The 19595-nt window shown below is 35.4% G+C and overlaps 1 long non-coding RNA gene across 3 annotated transcripts in view; it reads right to left on the minus strand.

The window, feature by feature from the left end:
• LOC141480182 (uncharacterized) overlaps positions 1-19595 on the minus strand; it is a 33636-nt gene that overhangs the window by 7025 nt on the left and 7016 nt on the right. The window contains exons 2-3 of one of the 3 annotated variants that reach the window (XR_012464220.1): positions 14945-15126; positions 5467-5666 (exon numbers count right to left, since the gene is read on the minus strand). This is a non-coding gene — a long non-coding RNA (uncharacterized lncRNA). Of the gene's footprint in view, positions 1-5466; positions 5667-8227; positions 8846-14944; positions 15127-19595 lie in introns of those variants that run through there. The other 2 variants (XR_012464222.1, XR_012464221.1) reach the window with 2 other exon arrangements.

Below are 19595 nucleotides of genomic sequence, written 5' to 3' on the forward strand. Positions count from 1 at the left end.
GTAAATGAAGCTCTCGGCAATATCTAGTATAACATCTTGATTATTGATTGCAATTCTAATTTCATCCGAATTCCTGAATAGCGGTGATCCGTAGGGCTTATATATGTGTTAATGTGAACGTATGAGAGAATGATCGAGCACTGGTTCATCGAATATATTCAACTTTTCACTGTTTGTTTCGAGCACCATTGTTATTTTCACACTTTCAACCCAATCGATTCCAAAAATTTAAGATCACTCACAGACAGAGCGTTATGTGCTAACTGTTTAGCATACACTTGTGGAATGAGCTCCTTTTTATGCACACTTTTCTTTTTGATAGTGCAGCTTGTTTTGGTTTGGTTCAATACGATTTTGTCTATTGTAAATGAAACCCATAACAATAGTTATTCGATTTTCGTCAATTCCAAAATAATGAAAATCTCTTCTTCACTTCCAAAATCGATAGGGTTATTTTTTTCATCCAAAATACGCACCGTAATGTTGTGAATCAATTGACGACCTTCTGGACTGACAGGCATATATATAATACTGTGTGGTTCTTTAGTAAGATTGTAGCCAGGTTCAACATCAATATCGAATGAGAAAAGAATGTGGGATTCTTCACCATTTATATATGAACCAGATATTATATTGCAATGTAAGCGGATAAGTCTCACAGTTGTAATGTTTATTGGTAATGAGGATTCATGTATCTGATTTGGTGGAAATATGCCATGAGCGAACCCCATCATTTCTGCTATAGAATTTGGATGTGTCAGATCAATTGCATATTTGGATCGCATTTCACATTTGAATGTATTATTATTGGCGTGTAGATAGAAAATATCATCTGCAACGATATCAGTTGGTTTTTTATCATGAAATGATCTGAACATGATATGTTTCTGTATGACAGTATCGATCTCTTCTATTTCTTAAGCAACACATGGAATTTCAATTGTAAACTTTTGGGGTATCGATGAGTTGTCATTACTGATTCTAAAACTCACTGAATTATTAGCTTCAGTTATATTATTGATTGTATTGCATCCATAGAATCCCAAAAGTCCTAGTCCATAACGACTGTTCCTATCCAATTCAATTGGTGGAAAAAAATCCGCACTCAAGACACTTGTCCCGACAGCTCGAACTTTCGTGACATGACTGATGAATATTTTGAAGCACATTTCAATTTATTGTTGTACACAGCAACAGCACATTTGAGACAATTTACACTTTTTGGAAGGTGTTGAATTGTAATAAGTATCATTTTTATTGATACCAATATTCATATTCTCTATATTATAAATACAACACATAGATTTTCGAAGTATAGGATCATCATTAATATCCGAATCTGAATTTTGATCAGGGTGGTGTTCATAACAATATCTATGTTTCATTATATCGATGTCATCTTGTAGATGTTCAGGTAACTTTTCCCAAACATATGCAATCTCATGTGCAACACATGCAAGTATCACTTCCTTGAACATATGTGCAAGGATCACTTTATCCATTTTTTTCAAGGTACCATATTTTGAAAACATTCTAAGTGAAAACCCCATTCCCTTGATAGCCTCCCGATCCAGTTTTGGTGTTGTATCCATTTTTATTTAAAAAATTATTCAGAGTGAAACTGTCAGCAAAAGTGACAGAACTGTATTAAATTTCTGTTGACGATCATAGTTATATATGATTTTTACATTCGAACATTTTCGAAAGAATCGAGTCAATTCCAATGGTGGGGGTAGATCTCCAAAACTATCGAAATATGCGACTTCTTTCCCACATTTTTTATATGCCACCCAATGTGTTCCTGGTCCACTTATTCCATCTAAATTAACAATATCTGTCTCGTTTTGTTTTGGACCTGAAGATGGTAATCTGTCACGCATAAAAACACCACGAAAATGTGGAATTTTCATTTTTTGTGCATAATAACTGAGATCGAGATCAGTAAGAGGCCTCTGAGGTAGGGGTTCAATTAGTATTTTGTTTTGTTTGTGGCTTTGTATGGTTTTAAATATAGTCCTAAACCTTTATGGTATGGTTTGAGATATATTCCACTTCCGCGTTTGCCTAATGCTACCTAATGGTTTTATTGTGACGATTGGCTTCCATTAAATCCGCTCTGCTGGCTCTTGCCGAATTCACGGCCTTGGTAATACCAGCTGCGGCTCCCGCCAAACTTCCTAGTGCGGATAATCCAGCAAAAATTGGTATCAATGGCAAAAGTACACCGATTTTGGGAATAGGAATTATGCGTGGTGTGCGGATTTTCTTCTTTCCACCGGCAGCTTTGAGGTATCTACGTGCCGCCTGCAATGCCACAGTGATAGCTTTTTTGCTATTATTCGTCACAAATTGATTCCCAACAGCTTTCTTCAATACATTTCGCACTTTATGGACTATCCCAGCACCAAATGCAACTTTTCTAATTTTATTTTTCTTCGTTTGTTTCCTCTTACATTTTTTCTTATTGGTACTACAACCCATGCCCATATGTCTTTTTGCTTTCATAATGTTGGTGACAAGTAATGCAGCTGCTCTTTCCCCAATACTCGCGTCCTTCGATTTAACCCTATCCCAAGCGCTGTATTCAAGTTCTTAGTCGGCTAAATGTCTTACTGCAAGATCGGATGGATGCTTAGAATATTGAATATCGTGTTTTTTGCATTCAATATCTAATTTATTGATTTCAGGATCGTTGCGAGCTAAACGTTGTTTCAATTTTGTACCCGGTCCACAGTAATGATAACCTCCGGGTAGATGTAATTCTAAAAGAAGTTTGTTTATTAAATCATTAACAAAACCACAACCTCTTTCAATTTTACGATCACTTTCAATACGTCCGTATCGTTTGATGGTACACATTGAAATGAATAAGCTAATAACATTTATATAGTCTCCAACCACGGCACGATGCGCATTGTAAAACAAAAAAAAAGTTTGCTGTAGATAATCTAGATGAGAAATTTGGGTGTGGATTGAATGGACAAAGGGTATTCAGACATGGTCCACTACTTCCATCATCAGTTCGAGGACTCATTATAGGACCTTCAAATTGTGGAAAGACAAATGCAATAATATGACTATTAAAACATCCAGAAGTACTGAGATTTAGAAATGTGTATCTCTATTCGAAATCACTCAATCAACCTAAATATCAGTACTTGCGAAAGGTTTTGGAACCTATAAAAGGATTAGGTTTTTATACATTCAGCAATAATGCAGAAATAGTGGAACCCTCCGACGATAAGCCTAATTCTGTTTTCATTTTCGATGATGTGATATGTGAAAAGCAGGATATTATTAGATCATATGTCTGTGTGGGACGTCATAAGGACGTTGATTGTTTTTATCTCGCACATACATATTCACGGGTACTCGACCAATTAGTGCGTGACAATACCAATTTCATCATAATGTTCAAACAAGATGAGACGAATTTACATCATATTTATTCAGATCATGTATCATCCAATGTAACATTCAAACAATTCCAATTGATGTGTGTTAAATGCTGGGAAGACCAATATGGATTTCTAGTCATTGATAAGGACAGAAAAATAGATGAAGGTAGATATCGCAAAGGATTTGATAATAGTTTTATATATCCATGATCTTGTTATTCAAAATTATTCGATCACTGAATATTGTAGAGGTCACTTCATCAGCGAACTGAGCTATAATTTAAAAAGGGCAATGAATACAAAAAATGTCAACTAGTAGACACAACAGAAGCTGTCAGGCAGAAATTCGATTCTATCAAGAATGATAATATTGAAAATCGTACGACACTTGAAAGATTGTATGAGCCCATAATGAAACCATTGAATGTTGTATCATCAAACGCTACTTCTAAATCAGCAGTGTTATCATCAAACCGTGGAAATGTTCAATCTACTTCAAATTATCCCATGAGTACTCCAATAGGAAGAAATCAATCTTTTGATAGTGTATCATCTGTGAATAGTGACACGAGCACACTTCAAGACGATATGAAAACAACTCTATTCGAAACACCATCATCGTCCCACATCGATTCCTTGGATCCTGACACCTCACCTGATATGAATGAAAGTGGTGAAGATGTTTTGGTGAAACATTTGAATAATATAAAATCTAGAAATCCAGCATATGATGGAACATTTGGTGTACGTATGGATCCTATTACACAAAAGCTGAAAATGGAAAGTCTAGTGGTACATTTCAAAGATGGAAACATTTCATAGATGGAAACATTTCATTTTGGGATGCTAATAAAGTGAAAAATATGAATGCGCAGGTAGTCCAGAATTGTATGATATGATCTTTTTAAAGAATCCCCAATATGTTGATAATGAAGAAATTCGTCAAGTATATTCCAAAATATTGAAAATAATGAATGCTCCATATATACAATATCATCTGAAGAATGGTTTTAAAAATACAAGTTCTAAAAAATTTCGTGAAGTTATCAAACCTCCATTAGACTCACGACAATATTCAATAAGAAGTTAAAGTAAAACTGGTGGAGCACTCAAACGAGTGAAAATGGAGAAAACATATAATTCTAAACCTGTGAATTATGTGTACTGGAATTCACCGAAAGAGTTTGTTGCTCGCCTACGACTATTGGTATCTTCAAAGTCAGCTGGACATACCGGACATGATAATGGAATAATTTCAATAATTGAAGAATTACGTGAAGAAGGTATAATATATTGATATATCCACAAGTAATGATCTATGTCACATCATCATTCAGTGCAGTAACATTATCAATTTTTTTTCTCTTTTATCATATTGAAATAGAATGACTAATGAAATGAGTGATATCAAACGACAAGTTGTTAGTGAATTACATAGACCTGCAAGACGTAATTTCCGCAGAAGAATAAGCACCATCAAAGGTTTTGCAGATCTATGGCAAATAGATCTAGCTGATCTACAACCTTATGCAAAAAAAGTAATAAAGGATACCAATATATACTTGTAGTGATTGATTGTTACTCAAAATATCTGTGGACTGTGCCAGTTGAAGATAAAACAGGTAGTACAATAACTAATGCAATGAAATATGTACTGAAGGAAGCCAAATTTTCCCCCAAACATATACAAAGCGATCAAGAGAAAGAATTTTTTAATAGAAGCTTCTCATCTCTCATGCGAGAATATAATATCAATCATTATTCAACATTTAGCACAAAGAAGGCGGCCATAGCAGAAAGAGTGATTCGTACAATGAAGGCATGGCTCTACAAGGAATTTTCGATGAGAGGTCACCACAAATGGCTTGATATTCTTCCAATTATAACTAGTAGATATAAGAATAAAGTTCATCGTACAATAGGTATGGCACCCATCAATGTTGATTCAACAACAAAATTGAAATTCAAAGGTATCAATGGAATTGAAGGAAAACAAAGTATACCCAAATTCCAATTGAATGATATTGTAAGTATAAGCAAGTACAAAAATATTTTTGGAAAGTCTTACACTGCGAACTTCGTAGACTCGGCCCCGATTGAGCGAGACAGACAGCCAGGCATCCAACCGTGGTGTACCAGTGAAGAACAGTGACGTCACCAGCCAGGCTTACAACTAAATTGTCACGCGAGACAGGTTGTCAGGCATCCAATAGAGCGGCGAACCATTGTCACGCGCAGAGCGTGCATCATAGTGGCGGGAGATTTGATCTGTGGAATAATTCAGAATAAGCGGGTAGGTAAAACGTTATAAAAAAAAGATTTGTTAAGGAGTTGAACGCGGGACGTTTGGTATCGTAGCTTTTGAGTATAATCTCATCGCTAGCGAGGTATATTGAAAGTGAATGCGAATAGTTGGTAGATATGGGTTGTGGTTGATAAGCGCGTTCTGATGAGTTGGAAGAGTGTCTGTTATAAAAACAATGACATACTCACGAATCGGATTAAAGAAAAAAAACATGAGGCGGAAAAAACATGTCATACAGGGTGCAAATCAATGTTTATAGGGTGTAAAATGTCAGAGGGTGTATCGGTTCAGCGAACGATTCCCGTGTGTACAGGGTGTCTCAAATACGTCACAAGGTAGGGGGACTCTATCGTTTTTGCGTGCGACCGTATTTTTCGTGTGTTTTGACCGTTTTTGTGCGTTTTCGACCGTTTTCAACCGTTTTTCGTGCGTTTTCGATCGTTTTCCGTATTTTTCGGTCGTTTTTCGTTCGTTTTTGACCGTTTTTCGTGTTACCGTTTTCCGTACGTTTTTCGTGCGTTTTTGACTATTTCCCCAACATGTGTGTGTGTGTGTGTGTGTGTACAGGGTGTTTTATTTAAGGAACATGGTAGGGGGCTCTATCGTTTTAGCGTATTTCAATGTTTACAGGTTGTAAAATGTCAGGGAGTGTATCGTTTCAGCAAACGATTCCCGTGTGTACAGGGTATCTCAAATACGTCACAAGGCTGTATCGTTTTTGTGTGCGACCGTTTTTTTCGCGACCTTTTCGCGTGCGATTCCCCAACATATGTGTGTATAGGGTGTTTTATTTAAGGAACATGGCAATGGGGCTCTATCGTTTTAGCCTGTGATTCTTCAATGTGTACAGAGTGTCTCATCATTTAATAAAAAACTCCGTTTCTGACTCATTTATGCTTTGGAGCTTCAGACCTCATAGCGGAACCTTGTGGAATACCCCTGACTCTAGGAAGATGTGTGTAAAAGATGTAATATGAGAGGAAGGTGATGACATCAGTGTAGGTTAGAGAAAAAAGCAGTGCTTTTTGGGGAAAAAATAACGAATTAGCATTACATATGATTGACCCGCTGGGCACCGAATCAGGTTTTTAGAGTTAAGCATATCCATTCGAACATGTGAGCCACAATAAGTCCTTGCGGGTTGCGATGGGGACTCACTGTGGACTTAAACTAGTAGAGTGGAAGGGAGGTAACGATTCCATGTGTGTCAGAAAGACACAGAGTCTCGTCAACTAAGGTACCGTCAACAGCTTGAATAACTGTAGGTAAAAATGTATATAGGGTGTCGTTTGAGACAGAATGGTATTTAGCATACCCTTCGTATACGCTGTGTGTGCAGAAATTTAGTGGACGGCATAATGTTTTAAGTCGATTTGAGCCCCAAAAAAAAGATTTTGAAAAAATAAGACTCCCCCACTTCGTCATAAAAAAAAATATGGAATGTGTGTATGTGTAGAACCTGATATGGAAGCGAATTGTTGACCGTTGAAATGGAAAGTGAGTGACCGCAAAATATTATCGCAAACAACGAACGCTATCAGAATTTATAAATCGACTCGAATTGTAATTGACAGCAAAGAAGAATAACTATTCAGATAGCATTTGTCTGACATTTGCGAAAACAAAAATTTCGTACTCAAAAATACAAGGTGATATTTTTGCAAAAAAAAAAATTGATATAGAGTTTGGTTTTTTTTTGCAAAATGTTACAAAAAAAATTACGTGTGATAAATATTTATACAAAAGAAATTTTCCATAAAAATTTGTACGTAATTGTTTGAACTTTTGATATATTTGAAATACTTGGATTCATGGATGTGGTAGATACAGTTTTGAGCAAATTTTCCAGCATGTAATCGCTATATTTGAATACACTTATGAGTCATGGGATGTGGTAGATACAATTTCGCACCATTTTTTTTTTCAGCTGGGTGTGACACTTGTGGTGTCATTTCACATGATTGTCTATATAGAGGTCACTGACGGCTGTGAAAAGCCGGCCCAAAAACAAGGTTTTCACTAAAAACACAATCATAAAATGAAACGCGTGAACGAATTTTGATTTATTTCGTTCAGGAGCATAATTTTTGTTGATGTATGACAAATAAACTCGCTTTTATTTTTGATCGTATGATTCAGATGTCTAGGAAGGAATCCCAGCGGAAGTTTCTTTCTGTGATAATAATCGATAAACAGAAATGTGGTTACAGATAATTGTATTATTTGAGTGAACGCAAACTAGGAGTCATATCATTTTGATAAATCGATATTGAACGTTTCGGCAACGATTTGTCAAAGGGATTGAAAGAACTCACCGATTTGGTAAAAAACATCATTGAAAACAAACATGACGTCGAAGTGTACAGGGTACGTCAAAATATATCTGAGAAAACATGTCAGTTCAACAGAAGTCTAGCATTCCGCACAGTTGCCGGTTTTATGATACCTGTCAATACGGATCGGTGTTTGTGCAACTGTCAAATGTCAATGAGGGTGTGGAAAAATATTACAGAATAATGAGGTTGAATCGTTTCAAAGTGCTATAGACCACATCGAATTACATAAGATGACATGGGGAATGTCATCAATAGTAATTGGTATTCGTTTCGAGCAGGCATTTCGTACTGCATCAATGCTCTGTCTATTGCACCCAGAGTTTCGTTATAATCTTCACCATCACTATCACACATTACTTCGACTTCACTACCATAACCACTATCGAGAGACATTTTTCAAACTGAATATCCATGTGTATTTATATGTGTTCTTATACCTTCAGATCACGTGGTCGTATTCAGATATTGTGTTTGTTGAATACCATCTCTTCACAAAAGGCCCTCCCAATACCATGTCACTGTGCTTGTTTTCCATAATATTCTATACAAAATCAACATTTTCGATCCAACTGTTGTGTTTGTTATCCAAACCCAACCATTTAACATACATTCTTTTGCCTTTTTTCCTCAATACTCTCTCCACGAGATATATATCTGGATTTGCAGTTTTTTGCAATTCTTCCCCATAGAAAGCACTCTTGATAGGTGCACCCTGCAAATCTTCTAGCACAAAGGTGGCGGGGTTGGTAATGTTGACTTTGATAATTTTGAATAATTCCGTAGTCCAATTGGGTATGTAATTTCAACTGCAATAATAAACAAGGTTTGTATGTGAACGTACCAAAGGGTGTGAAATACATGACAATATGTGTGAAGCCTAATAATTTCGGTAATGGATGCAATAGAACACAATGGAAATTGATGAGTTCAACATTTGTCAATGACAACCAGTTGGCAGTTTTTGTAAGCAAAGTGCCAAAGAATACTCCATTCAAATATAAACTGAGGCTGACATTCCAAGATCTTCGTGAAGTTGATACGAAAACGGTGGAATTTGCTTCAGAGCATACAACGTTAAAGAAGTTTCATTATAGTGTGTACGATATTAGCATGTATTTTGATTAGAGTTGTACAAGAAATAATTATGGAATTTAATAAGAAATGGTCGATTTTGTTCAAATAATAAACATTTGAATATTCACGTTTTCATTTTATTACAAGTCGATGAAAATATATTAAACAGTTTCGCATATTCTCATTTTTAGCACGTATTATTGATAAAGTAGGAAATGTGATAAGCTACTTGACACCGTCGATACCAAGCACCAAAAATATGTTTGCCATCGAGATATACAGTGTGTCTCATCATTTAAAAACATCACTTCAATGTGTACAGGGTGTCTCCAAATTCATCAATAAAGAAAAACAAATATTGTTATCAATTAAGTTGCAGCTAAGTGCTTCATGTTTTTTCTGTAACCCCATGCTGGCGTCATTACCATCTCACCCACACATACTCACAACTACCATACATAAAAGTGAAAAAATGACTTTGGAATTCAGTATTGTTTCAAAATGTTGTGGTGGCCACTCATATTTTTTCCGTACCTCACTACTTGTGAAAATGTAACGAATAAAGAAGAAATGTTGCAGGATCTATTTCGATATGGTTACATCGAAAGCAATAATTCTCTCACAGATTTTGAATCGACTATGATTAGTTTTCAAGAGAAATATAATCTTCTCATAGATGGTACATTGAATTCTGATACTCTGAGTTTGCTTCAAAGACCGAGATGTGTAATTGCTGAAAACGCTTTCACGATTCAAGGTAAATGGAACAAAACATATATCAAATGGTCTTTCCCGCAAGCATCTGTCAAAATGAGGCTTGATGCTGAAAAAGCCTTCAGTTTATGGGAGAATATTTCTAATTTAAAATTCAAGTATGTTCGTTTGACGAATACCGAAAAACCTGATATAACTATATCAGTGGTGAAAAGAAGGCATTCATTCTGCCGAGACTGCATGGGTAATGGAATGTGTCAATCTGAATTTGATGGTCCCGGGAGAATTTTAGCTCATGCTTACCCACCTTCGAATGATGCATGTTCTGAAATTCATTTAGACAAGGACGAATCGTGGGATCTTGATGGAAACGAAGGTACAAATTTTCTCATGACCCTAACTCACGAAATTGGGCATGTACTTGGATTGGGGCATAGCAGCCAAGAAACTTCCATTATGTTTCCTTGGTACCAACAAAAAACAATTCAATTAGGAATAGATGATGGAAATGCCATTGAATCTTTATATGGTCGACGTAATACCACCACAGTAAAAACAACTCAGCTTTCTACTTCAAGAAAAAAAACTCCAACGACAAATAACCCCCAAATAATGAAAAAAACGTCAACGACAAATACTCCCCAAATAACGAAGAAAACATCAACGACAAATACTCCGCAAATAACGAAGAAAACATCCAACACTCTTGAGACTGAAATAAAAAACCTTTGCAATGTGAAAATCCCCGATTTTATGTTTTTGGCAAAAGCTCCAGAATTTCCAAATCATAGACTATATGTAGGTTACAACAAATATTTATGGAAGCTGGATTTGAATGAGATGTTGATACCTGCGAAACCAGAGAACATTGCTGATTATATGAGTGAAAACGTTTCTGTTAACCAAATTTTTCAAAATTCAGCAGGCGACATAATTGCACTCAATAAAAATAAACGTAAATATTATGTGGCACTATTTCCTAGCCTAGAAATCAAAGAAAATCTTTCAATTCGTGTTACATCCGATATAAATGTGATATTCCAAAGTAATAGTGGAAAAGGTTACATACTGTATGACAATGAATCATACGTGGAATTTTTTGAAACGCCTAGTGTAATAACAACCAGAGGACGGATTTCCGATATATTTCCGGGAATTCCAGGAGACATCACAGGTGCTTTTCGATACATTGATGGACACATGTACTTTTATAGAGAGAACACGTATTTTAAATACAACGAGTTCACAAGACGTATTGTTGAAGCAGGAAAATTCAATTGGAATATGTTTGGTGTTCCATGCCCTGCAGAAGGACTTTTACACCAGCTAAAAGAACTCCTGAAGAAAATTACATCTATTTATTATTAATATTTTACTTAACGTAATCAATAAATACTTATGTAACAGCTCGAAGTTTTTTCTATTTCACAACAATTACACCACCGAGCTTTTTATTGTTGTATCTTGGAGGCAGAGAGATTTTGGATAAAGAAAAAAACAAATATATTTTTATGTGTTTTATTTATGAAGTATGTGATTGTATTCGTACAAATGAGGATTGTTGCGACAAGGATTGTTGAGCGACAAAAAAGTAAATATTTTCTCATCTATTACATAAATCATACACTAGTTTTTGTTTATAATAAAATGGATATTCACGTGAAGCATTAGCATACAGACTATCTAAAGATGAGGCCTGACAGAAACCTTCTGTAATTTCTTCCAAAGTTAAATTAGTTTTCGGTAGAAACTACATTGACTTTGATAAACGTGGTAATATTACAACTGAAGGACTCGCATTCAAAGGAACTCCAGGGCTATATAATTTGATCTTTCTCGATGAACCTGAAGACTTCAATAAGGAGGATCAAGCCTCTAATAAATGTTTGTTGGAAGTAACACAATCCCACCTGAATGCCAGAGGATTCATGAAGGGAACTCAAAAATGGAAATGGTTCGGCATAATGAGACCTATGTTTCGAACTCTACAAACGAAAGCCATCGATACTCATCGTTGGATATATAATGAGAAGCCCTTCGAGTATGTGTATTGGGATGATCCGAACGAGTTATGCGATAGATTAAAGCTGCTTATAGCTTCGAAAGATGCCGGAAATACGCCACATGACAATGAAATTACAGCTATATTAGATGAACTCAGAGAAGTCGACATTATTCAGTAATAAATCATACATAAATGACATGTATTTTATTTCAAAAATATAATGCGATGAATGAAGCAGAATTGACGTGAAAATCGCATAAAAAATGTCAGAAATTTGATACGTTTAAATGTACAGTTTTGTCAAAGCAATCGCAATGAAAAAAACGTATTCTTCAAACCATCATTTCGTGCAAAAACCCATATGATTTGCATTGTAACACGCTATGAAAAATAATGCAGAAACGACGCGAAAATCGTGTCAGAAAAATGCCAAAAATTTGATGCGATAAAACGCTCATTTTCTTCCCAAAAAACGTATCAAAAAAATGACAAAAATTTGATGCGATAAAACGTTCATTTTTGAACACCTTGATCACGTTGAAAAAAAGCACATATTATTGAAATCATATTGATGTGTGTCATATTTGCATCATGACTATTGGCAAGTTCGAACGTTGCTCAAATAGGAAGCGAAAGCATTCTACGACATCAGCTGTAGGCAGAAGTGGAGGTTTGATACATACACCCGAAGGCAACATTGATTTTGATTATTTAAAATTGTTTAATGTGAAGAGACCTATAAATGCATCAGATGCGGTCAACAAAGAGTACATGGATGAAGTTGAGAAAAAATTGATGCAACTATACAGAATCAAAGCGGCCGACATCGAAAACAAATGGCCCAAGTAAATGAAAATCTGGCAAAAATGCGAAAACAAATTGAACAATATCAACATCAAATAACTCAAGTTAATGATAAAGTAACAAAAATGAGTAATGACATTCAAAAAAACAGGAGAATGTAAACAAACGATTCGACACTGAATTTCAAACACTCAATACCAATTTAGATTAAATGGTACAAACAAATATGGTACGCAATAACGAGGTGGTGGCGCGTTTCAAAAAATTCAATCAGCAATTTGTAAGAAATATTGAAAATATTCGAGCAAATTTGATAGGGAAAATTTGCTAGAGAAAATAACAGAAATCACCGATTTGGTTTATTCGCATAACGAAATGTTGAAAATTGAACAAAACGACATGATGGAGCATTTTCACGGTGATATTTCCAAACAAATTTCCAAAATAAATTCGGATTTAGCGAAGATACAAGCTGATATCATGAAAATCAACAAGATGTAGTTTTCGCATCACCATAATAAAATAACAAGTTTGATAATCTCATCCATCAGTCTTCATATGGCTTCCAAAGACAAGATTCAACTTGTCCGTGAGCTGCAGTTGGCTTCCAAAGACAAGATTCAACTTTGTCCGTGAACTGCATAAACCAATTAGAAAAAAATTTCCTCGACGTCGTACAATTATCAAAGGACTGGATGATCTGTGGCAGATGGACTTGGCTGAGATGGGATCTTACTCTCACCAAAATCGAAATTTCAAATTCATTCTCCCGTTTTCGATTTCAACGGTCGTGTCCAAGCGAGAAAACAATCGATTGGACAATTTTTTACAGCATCATGAAGGCTTCAATGGCTGAACGTGTCATGATACGTGACACTATTTATTTCCACAAATCCTCACACATTTTCTACCACGCCACCATCTCCCACGCTGACTACGTCACTTTCAAAGTTTTAATGTTTTATCACTATCATTATTATTTTTCGACCCACATTCCCCAGTTCAATATCATCTAACACAATTATTCGACCGATATTTGATTCCTCCATTCTGATTGGCTGACCGACACCACTCTGTAACACAATTTGAGTTTTAATGTTTTATCACTATTATTATTATTATTCGACCCACATTCTTCACATCAATTTCATCCAGCACCATCATTCTACTGATATTTGATTTCTCCATTCTGATTGGCTGACGACACCACTCTGTAACACAAGTTAGGCTGATTGTTCCACAAGGTTCGGTTCAGGAGTCTGAAAATTCGCAAAACGAACCTTCATATGACAAATCGTGAACTTTAGTCATTTCCTGATGATACATACTTCGTTAGCGAAACGCGTTAAGTGATAAATGACTATCATATTGAAATAGGAAAAAAAAAACGACAATAACGACGAAATGATAACGAATGAAGGCACGTAAAACGGTCGAAAACGCACGCAAAACCGTCGCACGCAAAACTGTTGAATACTTCACTTTCCCCAATTTCGAACGTTAACTCCACAATACGACTCAGCATTATTTCTGCCAAATTTCGAGAGAGAGAGAATGGTTATGAGGGGTTCCAAACGACGTATTTCAAATATTGATTCACTCTGTATATATGCGCTTATATTTCGTAGAATTTTCAATACGATTTTCACCACACTATGGCAAAATTTCCATCATGTGTGGGCTATTATTTCTCCAAACTGAAACTCACTTTCCAAATGTAACTGATATATCAATCGCAAACGTGTTATGATTTCGATATATTTTGAAGTAATAATATTTAATATTGAACGAATAGTCATGAAGAAAATTATTTGCATTGTATTCCGAAAGCTTTGGACACCGAATTCCTCAATACCTGTTGATGATCTTGACCTTCCCTAATATTTATAAACATTCATATTATGCTGAAGTTGTAACTTTGCCCACGGTCACCGTACTACGACAAAATGCTTGATGTGCATTCATGCAACTGTATTTGAAGATAGTTTTATATTCCTATATATATTATAATCGTATCAATTTTGATGACTATGAACTTGGAATAACGAAAGATGGAATTGTGAAAACTGTGTGTCAACTTTCGATGTGACCACGCCCTACTTGATAAATTCGTCCTGAATGTAGTTTTAGTTTCTGAAATTTATAATCGAGATAAAAGACCCAATATTATTCATGAGAATATTTATCGCTTTAAACCACACACGATAACTCGATTCACCGAGTATTGTGAAGTGGTTTCACAACAGATGAAAACTTTGATATGAAAAAATCGAAAAAATAGGTCACACAGAAATAGCAAAATATTTACCTTGAACTTGTCAAAACCTGTAATCCGTGTCGTCATATCCAACTTTTTGATGCGACCACACCTCGTGTAAAATGAATTCGTCGTATTTACTGGAACTTTGACAGAAACCCCCCTCATAATGGACTAAGCCAACGCTCAACTTTCGATGTGGCCACACCCTGCGTAATAAACTCGTCCAGAATCTAAAAACCACAACACAAAATGAATTTCTGAAATTTATAATCAAGTACACATAACATGCATAATATTTTTCCGGAATGAATTCTAAAGGATATTTATAGCTGTAAAACGACAAGTGATAACTCGAACAAAGTTGCCTGTCTACACCCGAGAATCATTTTAAGAGAGCGATAATATATATATATATATATATATATATATATATATATATATATATATATATATATATATATATATATATATATATATACATATATATATATATATATATATACAGGGTGTTCCTGGACTTCCTCTTTTCCTCTCGGGAATGTATAGATGGGGTCAAAATATCACCAGTACTTCATATAACTTTTTTTCCTGAAATCCTTCGTTACCAAGTAACGGGCCCTCGAAGTTACAAAATGAAAAATGTTTTTCTTTGATAACTTTTCAAGTGAATATTCAAATTCATCCAAATTTTGGTAATTGACTAAACAAATGAATTCCTTCGATGAGCTTTCATGCAGGAGTCAGTTGTTTTGCTACAAAATCAGGAACGGACTACCCCCGATGGTCCACACCCCAAAACTTTGAAATGACAGATATTTTTCAATATTTTTCAACAAATTAAGGTTACTTGGACAATTTTATGAATAAAAGTACTCGTGTGGAAAGTCGATCGGAGCAACGAGCCTTGATAAAAATGTAGTTTCACTCGACGACATCAAACCCGCTCGTCCACCATTATTTGAAATGAATAATTATCAAAGCAGAAATAATAATGATAACGTTAATTCAACAACATTTATCCTGAGATGTCTACCATTATTCGAAAATATTAGTTTTTAAGGAAAATGGAAATGATAGGTAAAATGTTCATAACGAATTTTTATAATGCAAACACGTTTAACTAACGAAACTCAAGAGCCTCAAGAGCAAACAGAAATGAAAAATCCGCTACAGAAACTGCTCGATATGACCACCTTCTCTCTCTATACATTTTCTTAGTCTGCGAAGACACCCTCTCTGTACTTGAAATAGCATTCCAGGGTCGTTTCGTATGGCTTCACAATGTAATGTTATTCTATTCAACAATGCATCTCTTGTGTGAATAGGTGTAGCGTAAACAAGGCTTTTTAGATGCCCCCACAGAAAGAAATCCAATGGATTTAAATCCGGAGACCGCGATGGCCATGAATATGGCCCACCTCTACCAATCCATCTATTGTGGAAAATATGGTTCAGATGGTCACGCACAATCAAACTAAAATGAGGAGGAGCGCCATTATGCATAAACCACATATCTCTTCGGGTTTGCAATGGAACATGTTCCAAAAGTCCATTCAAATCGTTCTGAATGAACTCCAAATAACGTTCTCCATTCAATCGGTCCTGTAGAACGAATGGTCCTATAAGATGGTTTTCTATGATACCAGCCCAAACATTCACGTTGAATTTCCGTTGGTGTTTGGTTTGCAATATCCCATGGGGATTTTCTTCGGCCCATATATGGAGATTATGAGAGTTGATAACTCCATCTCTACTGAAACCTGCTTCATCAGTGAATAAAACTCGATTAATAAAAGTCATATCCTCTCTTTGCCTATCCATGAACCAATTGGCATATTCCAGTCGTGCTGGAAAATCTTGAGGTGTCATGGCATGTACCTTCTGGATGTGAAATGGGTGGAGCAGTTGTTCCCTAATTATTCTATGAATAGTGGACTTGGATGTATGGAACTGTTCTGATAGATTTCTGATGCTCATTGAAGGATCATCAGCGACGGCTTCCAAAATATTTTCCTCCAATACAACGGTACGTACAGTCCTAGGAGCGCCCTCACCACCTCGTTTTGGCAAAACTGTACCTACAATAATATCGAAATAAAACAACGTGCTCAAATTAATTATCAATTATTACATACCTATCTCCCTCAAGCTGCGATCGACACGCTCGAATGTTTCTCTTGACGGTACCGTTCGATTGGGAAAATGCTCGGAATACAGACGACGAGCTTCTGCAGCATTACAAAATGCTCGTCCATAAAATACATGCATATCTGCATATTCATTGAATGTAAACTGTTCGGCCATATCAAAAAAATTCAAAATATCCTATAGAATATTGACAATACAATGATAGTCATATGACAACGCACCACTCAACAAAACAAAATCGCATTCCAGTTTCTCATTTTTTATCAAAACTTTCTAAAAGGTTTTTTTGTCAACATCTGTGAAAGAAATGGAACATAATTATTCCCTGGATATTTTTCACCTGATCATGTTCAGCCGTTTTTGTAGTTCATTCGTATGCTTTTTATTAGTATAGTAAATATTTTTTCCGATGTGCGTTTTTTCAGCTAAATTTAGAGTCGTGTTAAAGAATTTCTCCCATAAAATTATAATTATCAGTGAAACTCCTCAACAGTTTAGCTGTGAAGAAGAATTTGAAACATTCGAATGTTGAGTTTCATGAGATTCAGATTACTGATCAACACGAAACGTGATTATTCCACACGTATTATGTACATACAAAATATGGAATGAATTCGATATTTCATAGTAGAGTAGCTTGTTAGTTTAAAAACACCACGAATCTACAGAACTAGATATTTCTTTTGAAAAAATATCTGCTATCACAATTGTGACTTAAACTTCCATATAGGTACTGTACTTTTTGTTTACGACTTCATTTTAGCATACTTTGTATTATTCCTGTTATAAATGTTGTTGAATTAACGTTATCATTATTATTTCTGCTTTGATAATTATTCATTTCAAATAATGGTGGACGAGCGGGTTTGATGTCGTCGAGTAGAACTACATTTTTATCAAGACTCGTTGCTCCGATCGACTTTCCACACGAGTACTTTTATTCATAAAATTTTCCAAGTAACCTTATTTTGTTGAAAAATATTGAAAAATATCTGTCATTTCAAAGTTTTGGGGTGTGGACCATCGGGGGTAGTCCGTTCCTGACTTTGTAGCAAAACAACTGACTCCTGCATGAAAGCTCATCGACGGAATTCATTTGTTTAGTCAATTACCAAAATTTGGATGATTTTGAATATTCACTTGAAAAGTTATCAAAGAAAAACATTTTTCATTTTGTAACTTCGAGGGCCCGTAACTTGGTTACGAAGACTTTTAGGAAAAAAAGTTATATGAAGTACTGGTGATATTTTGACCCCATCTATATATATACATATATATATATATATATATATATATATATATATATATATATATATATATATATATATATATATATATATATATATATATATATATATATATATATATATATACTAATATTCGGTAATTTAGGTTAAAACACTTTCGAGAAAATAATCACATGACATCTTTAGACCACGCCCACTTTTTATCTTCATGAAAATGATAGCGCGCTAGGGATGAGCTCATTGTGCTCTTACAGTATCTTCTGATAAGATCGCGCTTCGAGTAGAATTTTAAATTTCTCAAAAATTTTCAAAAATGGAGAAATTTTTAATTGTTAAAGATACGGTGAAGAAAATTCGTAAATTCAATTTGGTTGGTAGAACTTTAGAGTTCAAACTCAAACCCGCACCCAAGGGTGTAGACCCTCTTATTTGTACGAAAAATAGCATAAAAGAGATTGTACAAGAAGTAACACAAGATGCAGAAGTTACGGACCAAGTCGGTTTTACATTTTGCTCGAAAGAGTTTAGCCGTGGTGAAGGATGGTTACAATTCAAGCCCGTTTCCGAAGTATCGTATGAGGACATATGGAATATGATATGCTCTGTTTATCAGTCGAACTCGACAGGTTTAGACACTGAGACTTTTTGTCTTGGGGCTACTACTATGAAAATACCCAAAGGTCAAGGAAAATATAATACATTCGACGAAGAATGTGCCAAACGCCAGGGAATTATAGTGATTAAAAATAATGACCATCTTTGTCTTGCTAGAGCTTTGGTGGTTGCTAAAGCATATGCAGACAAAGCCACAGATAAGAAAAAAATCCGAGAGGTCATGAATGTGCAAACGTGTCTTACCCTAGATTTGTTGAAGAAGAGTGGTGTGGATATACCTAAAGAGGGTGGCGGCATAAGCGAACTCAAAAAATTCCAGGATTATTTGTCAGATTACACAATCACAGTATATGAATATGGAAATAAAGGTCGCACTGTTATTTACGAGGGTGTTGGCGGGACTAAAAAAATCAACCTCTTACATCACAATAACCACTACAATGTAATAGTTTCGCTGACTGCTGCATTCTGTTGTAAGAATTACTGTGAAGCATGCCACGTACCCTTCGATCATAAGGAGAAACACAAGTGTAACCAAACTTGTCCAGCATGTCAGCAAAGCCCACCCTGCCACAACGAAAAGAAAATATTATGTACCGCTTGTAACAGAGGTTTTAGGGGCCAAGAATGTTTTGACAATCATAAAACTGCCAAGATCTGTGAACAGATAAGGTGTTGTGAAAAGTGCC

The sequence above is a fragment of the Leptinotarsa decemlineata genome, unplaced genomic scaffold, assembly GCF_025532065.1.
Source record: "Leptinotarsa decemlineata unplaced genomic scaffold, Ldec_3_MD MMD2_P_RNA_scaffold_6, whole genome shotgun sequence".
Taxonomy (NCBI): Eukaryota; Metazoa; Arthropoda; class Insecta; order Coleoptera; family Chrysomelidae; genus Leptinotarsa; species Leptinotarsa decemlineata.